We start from the raw sequence: 8,861 nt of genomic DNA on the forward strand, positions 1-8,861 counted from the left end.
TATGGCAGTTGTGGTGTGGTAATCTAATGTAAAATCCTCATTGGGATTAAGAAAAAAGCTGGCATTCAGAAAGTGGTGTTACCTCCTAAATGCCTATAAACTGTCTCTAAGCCACCTCTGAAAAAGTAATCCACTGCTGGCAGCTTTTCATAGGGATGGTAGAGCCTGCTGTTCATGTGAATGACCACTAAGAGCCATGGCAATGGAAAATGCCATATATCTACGATATACTAAAGGGTTCATTTTAAAGGAAAAGTATAGAGTATATTCAATGACCACATTTTTTTTTCAATTACAGTATACAGTGATTGTAAGGGTTCGTTTTTTTTTTTTTTTGTTTAAGATAACAAACATGTCATACTTACCTCCACTGTGCAGCTCGTTTTGGGGTCCCCCGGCAGCTCTCGCGGCTCCTCCCCACATCAGATAACCCCCACGGAGAAACGCTTCCCCGAGGGGGTTACCTTGCAGGTGCGCTCCCAAGTCCAGCATCCATCCATAGACACGAATGCCAGACTCGGCCCCACCCCCGCCGTCCGCATCATTGGATTTGATTGACAGCAGCGGGAGCCAATGGCTGCGCCGCTATCAATCTAGCCAATCAGGACACGAGACACTGGCTAGAGCTGGTGTGCTCGTCCCCGGCGAGAGAAAAAGAGGGTTCAGGTAAGTAAAACGGGGGCACTGGGGGGCTTCTGCACTGCAAGAGGTTTTTCACTGCAAGAGGTTTTTTACAATCCCTTTAAGTTACTTAACCATGAAAAGCGGTATTAACCACTTGCCGCCCGCCATATAGCAAAATGACGGCGGCAAAGTGGTTTCAATATCCTGACCAGACGTCATATGACTTCCAGCAGGATAGCAGCCGCTGCGCGCACGTGGGGGCGTGCATCATGGTGATCAGTGATGTGATGTGTCAGTCTGACACACCGCAACACCGATCTAGGTAAAGAGTCTCTGACGGAGACTCTTTACCACGTGATCAGCCGTGTCCAATCACGGCTGATCACAGTGTAAACAGGAAGAGCCATTGATTGGCTTTTCCTCACTCGCGTCTGTCAGATACGAGTAGTGGAGAGCCTATCGGCTGCTCCTCTCACAGGGGGGTCTGTGCTGATTAATTATCAACGGAGCCCCCCCCCCGAGGATGCCCACACTGGACCACCAGGGACGCCACTAGGACCACCAGTAATGTCACCACCAGGTATGCCACCCTAGACCACCAGGGATGCCAATCAGTGCCCACAATGGATGCCAATCAGTGCCCACAATGGGCATCACTGATTGGCAGGCATTTTTGTTTGGCACTGATCCATCCATACCATTACTGTACATCAGTGCCACCTATCAGTGCCCATCTGTGCCGTCTATCAGTGCCCATCTGTCCCGCCTATCAGTGCTCATCCATGCCGCCTTTCAGTGCCCATCAGTGCCACTTAGGTGTACCCATCAGTGCTGCATATCAGTGCCCCATCAGTGCCGCATATTAGTGCCCATCATCAGTGCCCATCAGTGCCACCTCATCAGTGCCACCTCATCGGTGCCATCTTATCAGTGCCTGTCAGTGCAGCCCCATCAGTGCCCATCAGTGAAGGAGATAACTTACTTATTTACAAAGTTTTGTAACAGAAACAAAAAAACAAACATTTTTTTTCAAAATTGTCGGTCTTTTTTTTATTTGTTTAGCAGAAAATAAAAACCTCAGAGGTGATCAAACACCACCAAAATGGGAGCAAAATTATAAAAATTTAGTTTGGGCACAGTGTAGCATGACCACACAATTGTCATTCAAAATGCGACAGCGCTGAAAGCTGAAAATTGGTCTGGGCAGGAAGGTGTATAAGTGCCCTGCATTGAAGTGGTTAAATTCCACTTTTTTTTTTAAAATAAATAGCCCCCAGTTTATGCCTAATGTGCCAGTATGCAGCATATTAACACATTATGGCAGGCTTACCTGTCAAACTAAGCCCTCCAGCGCTGAGCTGTCACTAGTCTTCCGTCTGGGTTCGTTCTCAGGCTGGGCTGTGATGACTTCATTCCCGCACATGTGCACAAGAGTCATATAATCACAGCACACATTGGGTGCTGTAAACGTAAGCTGAGCTGCGCATGCACTGGCTGCTCAATGAACATTACTGCTGATAGGCAGAGGGAAGCATTTATGACAGAAGAGACTGATAGTGTCTCTTCTGTCATAAGAGCCCTACCTGTCAAGCAATTATCTTTAAAAAAAATTAGGGTTGAATTCCACTTTAGGTTTTACAGACATTTTAACATGTTAGCCAGCCATCCTATCTGGTGCATTTCAAACCTTGGAAACCTACTTTTTCTGTGTGTCCACGACTGAAATGAGTATCAGAACTGCATTGGCATGTTACCAGGGAATGCTGTGGAATTTTTAGACACACATAGTAGAGCCAATTTGATAGGAGCCAATTACCCTACCAGCATGTTTTTTAGAATGTGGGAAAAAACTGGAGTACCAAGAGAAAACCTCGCAAGCACAGTAAGAACATGTAAACTCTGTGCAATAATGTCCTGGCCTGGAACTCTAAACAAGAACCCCAGTGCTACAAGGCATAAATGCTAACCACTAAGCCACTGTGCTGCCCTTGCACATCTCCGCTAAAAGCATATTAAACAGGTAGACATTTGTATAAAGTTGTGAATGGGACATTTGCTAAACTTTCACTGCAGGCGTATCTTCCTAATGCATTTATTTGAAATGGTAGTGATTGATTCACCTGCTGTGATAATTACTGCTTTATAAATATGCCTCCTAGTGTTACTCTAGTCCAGCTAGTGCTATTTTTATTCTGCAGTTTATCCAGGGAAGGACTGGGAACTTTTGACCTTAAAAAAACAAGTGGCACTTTCATGATAGGTACAGATTTCTGTGGCTAAGGGTACTTTCACACTGGGGCGGTGCCGGCGTTAGCAGTAAAGCGCTGCTCGTTTTAGCGGCACTTTACCGCTGTTTAGCGGCGCTTTGGTGCTCCTATTTTTTTCCTGCCCTGCAAGCGCACCGCCCTCGGGCTTTCACACTGGGGTGGCTTGAGAGGCAGTTTTCAGGCACTGTACAGGTGGGCGCTAATTTTAGTGCTTAAACGCCTGAAAACTGCCTCAGTGTGAAAGGGGTCTAAAAGTTGTGTACCATGCAAAGTGTGCTATGTTGCTGCAGTGATTAGTTGGCTTGGTGAAAGGTAGATGCTCCTAAAAGACATGCTTTAACTTCTTTTGCAGATCTTGGCATACATGGCATCTTAGAACTGCAAAGGAAGTCAATTCTAGAAGACTCCCCTCTATCAGATACAGTGATCAGAGATGTGAACGGGGAGAATGTAATTATATAAAGCTCACAATGTGTCGCTGACTGTGGTCTCTCTCTGATCAATGCCTGAATTATTGAGGTATCTCCATGCAGGATCCAGCCCAACATATCTTGGGTAGAACTGGCCCAAGGGGCAACCATCCCTCTCCCTTTGACTCATCCCTTGGATTTGCTCCTTTTATCATGATACTAAAATCAGTTTCAGTTAAAACCACAGCAAAGTTTTTACAATGAAATAAAGAATTGTATGTTTTGCATTTTTTTAAAAAAAAAGCCAAAATATCTTTTTATGAAGGCTATGAAAACTGGAAAAACTAGCAAGGATGTCAGGGAGAAGACAAAGTTCACTTAGGCTAGTTAAGTAAAATAAGGGGTTAATTAGGCTTTAAAGCTGAAGTTTAGTAAAACATGTTTTGCTATCTAGCACCAGAAACATAACCTACTTTTAAGTGTGTCCCATGTCCAGGTGGCTTCTGCATACAGTAGATATCCTTGCCCCTCTGCCACCAGGCTTTCCCAACAGCAGTAATCTTCCGGCACTGCTGGGCTTATCATCAGCTGAAAAAAACTAAACTTCAAGTATCAGTGTACACTTGAACTACAATTGAACTAACACCTTATGGCATTCCCACTCCCTGGTCCCCACTGCACTTATAGTACCTCCAGAGGTGATTCAGATTAACTGTCCACGCAACCTGGACCAGCAGGCCTTGGGTTTGAAAACCATGTTGTTCTTCCTCTTTTTTCTATAGGCATGCTGGGACAGGTTCTGGCTGGTCAGCACAGTCACACGCTGCTGCTGCTGACAAATTAGAACCACTTTGATCTGTCTTGGTGTCCCTAGGAAAAGGAGAAAAAGAAAAGTGTGGATCTTATACCCCAGGAACGGTGCAGCAAGCTATGTGGACAGTGAAATTGTATTGCTCACCGAGAAAAATGCAGTGGGAACAAAGGGGTGGGAAGGGTGTAGAGTGTTAATTCACCTAATTTTTTCAGAAATAGCGAAACTAACACTTTCAGCTTTAAAGAATAAGACACATAAAAAAGGTGTATTTATTATTTTTTTTGATCCTGCAAAGCATTGCAACCATGTGGACAGTAAATTGTATTGCTCACGGAGAAAAGTGCAGCACGAACAATGGGGTGGGAAGGGTGTAGAGTGTTAATTCACCTAATTTTTTCTGAAATAGCGAACTAACACTTTCAGCTTTAAAGACTAAGACTCATAAAAAAGGTGCATTTATTATTTTTTTGGATCCTGCAAAGCATTGCAACCACGGTCAGTTGATCACGAATGCAAATCTCTTATCCCTGTAGACCAGTGGTTCTCAACTCCTGTCCTCAGGACCCACTAACAGGCCAGATTTTAAGTATTACCTTGGGGGGGATGCAGACTATAATACTGCAAACACTGAGCAGCAAGTGATATCACCTGTGATATAATTCAGTTATCTTGCAAAACTGGTCTATTAGTGGGTCCTGAGGACAGGAGTTGAGAAGCCCTGCTGTAGACTATTCCTCCAGTCTCAGGTTTGTATGGAGTTGGACCATGCAGGGCTGAAGGGAGTATCAATGGACCCTGCTGGAGTGGAAGATGGGACTTGTAGAGCCAGTGACAGCAGCTCTACTACACAGATTGGGACCTCACAGGTCAACATGGTGGCAGGTGCCCACAACTACATAAACCATAGGCTCAGTAGGGAAGAACTCATGGCAATTGACAGCCCTTTACTAAATACAGCAAGAAAACACAAACATTGATCTTCTCATCCGCTAATGTAAACAGTTTCTTACAATGCTAGCAGTAAAGCGTTCCAACTGAATCATATTCTTATTGTAAAAGAAAAATACAGGGCGTTTCCACTTAGTTCTAGCCTGATATACATTAGTCATCTGGCACCATAAAAGACTATGGAGTTCTACTGCTACTGCACAGAGTGACCCAGACTCGACATTTAATGACAGTGCTGCTGATCTCCTCTAACTTGCAGCCATCCCTGCACAAACCAGCTTTCATTTTCCAGCACAGGAAATCATGCATTACTAATAACTCATTTGCGGCTCTCTTCAGTAGATTATGTGACATCTATAATCCGTAAATAAGGATTCTAGTGCTGGCAGGTGATTGCCAGTATCTGAGGAGCTCACTGCAGGTTAGAAATAGGCACACTGTCACTAAATGTTGGGTCCATAATAGGAGTAGTGTAGCATTTTTAACAATAGATGCACAGTAGAATCAGTATTTAAATGTGGAACAGCGCCACCCACAGCCATTTTCAGTGGAAAGCAAATCCAGAGCCTCTGCAGCAGATGAACTTGTGTCACAATGGGAGGTGCCCTTCTAATTTCTGGATCCATCAGCTCACACCACCTTGTTATTCCCTGGCTTCTGCTGCAGCTCACACTGACACTGTAAACTGCAACACCATGCCTACCCCACCACTGTGCCATGTCAGCAACTCCCCTCTGCTCTTACCACCACAGCTGGCTTCCATCCTTCTTTTCCCACATTTCACCTTGCTTGCTACTACTACAGTGTGCCCTTCAGTACCCATTCAATGATAGAGACACTTTTGCTAGTAAAGGTGTTAAAAAAAAAACAAAATAAAACAACTTAGAGTCTCTTGTAGCATACAAAAGCTGGCACAGTGGTATATCAGTGGTGTATCAGCTTGGTAGGAAAGTCTCAGTTCTGTAATGAGACTGCTTCTGAGTCTGACACTGTCAGGAAATTGGGTGTCATCCACATGTCTGACATCTAGGGAAGCTCAAAAAATGCCCCAACATGTATCACTGTCACACCTCAAGTTGCCTCTAGACATTGGGGTGGTAAACACAGAGGTGGCAGCCCTAGGTGTCACTGCTACCCCTAACGGCCATGAGAGCAGTCCATCTAGTAGGGGTGGTGAGGGTAGTGCAGGAAGGCCTTGACAGTTGGTGGTAATCGGGGATTCTATAATCAGAAGGACTGATAGAATAATTTGTCGCCAGGATCGCCTCAACCAAATGGTTTGCTGTCTCCCAGGGTTCGGAATAAGGTGAACCGGGTTGATAAATTACTGGGAGGGGCTGGGTATGAACCAGCTGGCTTGGCCCATGTTGGAACCAATGAAAGAATACATGGAAGGTGGAGGCTCCTTGAGAATAAATTTAAATAACTAGGCTTCGAGTTGAACGGAAGGACCTCCAAGGTGATATTCTCTGAAATATTGCCTGTGCCATGCACAAAACAGGAAAGGCGGGGGGGCATATAGAACTGAATGTAGGGCTAAAGACCTGGTGTAAGAGGGAAGCATTTGGGTGTCTAGAGCACTGGGCTGACTTATTATTGGGGTACAACCTACATGCTAAAGATGGTTTGCACCCAAATGGAAGGGGGTCTGCTGTGCTGCGGGAGAGGTTTTTGGGAAGGCTGGAGGAGTATTTAAACTAGGATTGAGGGGAAAGGGTAAATTAGATTATAATGGGCCAGACAAGGGTCAGTCCTTAATGGTGGGTGGAATGGGGGAAGATGGGAGGGCTATGGAAGGTGATAAGAAGACTCCCATGTTACAAACAACCATTGGAAATGGTACTATTTGCGCTACAAAAAAAATATACAAAATACATGTGCAAAATGGGACATTGAAATAAAGTGTTTGTTCACCAATGGCATTAGTCTGCCAAGCAAAATAAGTGAGTTGGAGGCAGTGGCGGTGCATCCATAAGAGCGCATTGGGCACCGCCCCCTCTCTCCTGCCACCCCCTCTATCACCAATAGATAGATTAATGCATTGCATGAATCTGTCTATGGCCGCCGCTGCCACCCCCTATTCAGGCATCCGGCCCCTTTTCGGGCGGCGGGGGGGTGTTTTTGAAGCACCTGATTAGAGCCTTAGGCTCTCATAGGCTCTAATAGGTGTCAAAAAAAGTGACCTGCAAGCGCCATGCTGGGCGCTCGCAGGTCACTCAGCTGTGTTAGAAAAGCGAATGAATATTCCCTTTCCTAACACTAAACCGCCTCTCCGCCAATCAGGTGCTTGGGTCTGTTACCTGTCACCTGATTGGCTGAAACCTCAGGCGCCACTATTGGACGCCTATCAGAAGGAGAGGACGGGAGATGAGGATGGCAAGAGACGAACGAAGGACCCCGCTCGTTGCTGTCACCTGCTGCCTCACCAAGACAGGGTAAGTGCCGGGCAGACGGGGAGCGGGCAGGGGTCACACTGGGGCAGTCAAGGGTACACTGGCAGCATTTAATGGGCACACTGGCAGCATATGATGGGCACACTGGCAGCATTTGATGGGCACACTGGCAGCACTTGATGGGCACACTCTCAGCGTTTGATGGGAACAGTGGCAGCGTTTGGCACAGTGGCTGCATTTGATGGACACAGTGGCAGCATTTGATGGCACAGTGGCAGCGTTTGATGGCACAGTTGCAGCGTTTGATGGCACAGTGGCAGCGTTTAATGGGCACAGTGACAGCGTTTGGCACAGTGGCTGCAATTGATGGCACAGTGGCAGCATTTGATGGCACAGTGGCAGCGTTTGATGACACAATGGCAGCGTTTGAGGGCACAGTGGCAGCGTTTGATGGCACAGTGGCAGCGTTTGGCACAGTGGCTGCGTTTGATGGACACAGTGGCAGCATTTGATGGCACAGTGACAGCGTTTGATGGCACAGTTGCAGCGTTTGATGGCACAGTGGCAGCGTTTAATGGGCACAGTGATAGCGTTTGGCACAGTGGCAGCGTTTGATGACACAATGGCAGCGTTTGAGGGCACACTCTCAGCGTTTGATTAGAACAGTGGCAGCGTTTGGCACAGTGGCTGCGTTTGATGGACACAGTGGCAGCATTTGATGGCACAGTGGCAGCGTTTGATGGCACAGTTGCAGCGTTTGATGGCACAGTGGCAGCGTTTAATGGGCACAGTGACAGCGTTTGGCACAGTGGCTGCAATTGATGGCACAGTGGCAGCATTTGATGGCACAGTGGCAGTGTTTGATGACACAATGGCAGCGTTTGAGGGCACAGTGGCAGCGTTTGATGGCACAGTGGCAGCGTTTGATGGCACAGTGGCAGTGTTTGGGCACAGTAGCAGCGTTTGATGGCACAGTGGCAGCATTTGATGGGCACAGTGGCAGCGTTTGATGGCACAGTGGCAGCATTTGATGGCCAAGTGTCAGCATTTGATGGCACAGTGGCAGTGTTTGATGGGCACAGTGGCAGTGTTTGATGGGCACAGTGGCAGCATTTGAGGGCACAGTGGTAGCATTTGATGGCACAGTGGCTGCAATTGATGATTTTTTTCAAAACAATTTTGCGCCCCCTCAAAAATTTTGAGCACCAGCCGCCACTGGTTGGAGGCTTTGGTGCAGTAAGAGAAGTATGATTTAATTGTTATTGCTGAATCTTGGCTTCATTCTTCACATGATTGGGCTATTAATATTTCTGGCTATGCACTCTTTCATAGAGCCGGGGTAAATCGAAAATGGTGGTGGTGTCTGTCTTTATATGAGAAGTAATCTCAAAGCGAGTGTGAAAGA

At 46.4% G+C, this 8,861-nt stretch overlaps 1 long non-coding RNA gene across 1 annotated transcript in view; it reads left to right on the forward strand.

Annotated features, from left to right (window-relative positions):
- LOC141139570 (uncharacterized) overlaps window positions 1-3,558 on the forward strand; it is a 79,497-nt gene extending 75,939 nt beyond the window's left edge. Inside the window, exon 3 of the long non-coding RNA XR_012243771.1 lies at window positions 3,244-3,558. This is a non-coding gene — a long non-coding RNA (uncharacterized lncRNA). The remainder of the gene's footprint in view (window positions 1-3,243) is intronic.
- The last annotated feature ends 5,303 nt before the right edge of the window (window positions 3,559-8,861 follow it).

Source organism: Aquarana catesbeiana, linkage group LG04 (assembly GCF_042186555.1).
Source record: "Aquarana catesbeiana isolate 2022-GZ linkage group LG04, ASM4218655v1, whole genome shotgun sequence".
Lineage (NCBI taxonomy): Eukaryota > Metazoa > Chordata > Amphibia > Anura > Ranidae > Aquarana > Aquarana catesbeiana.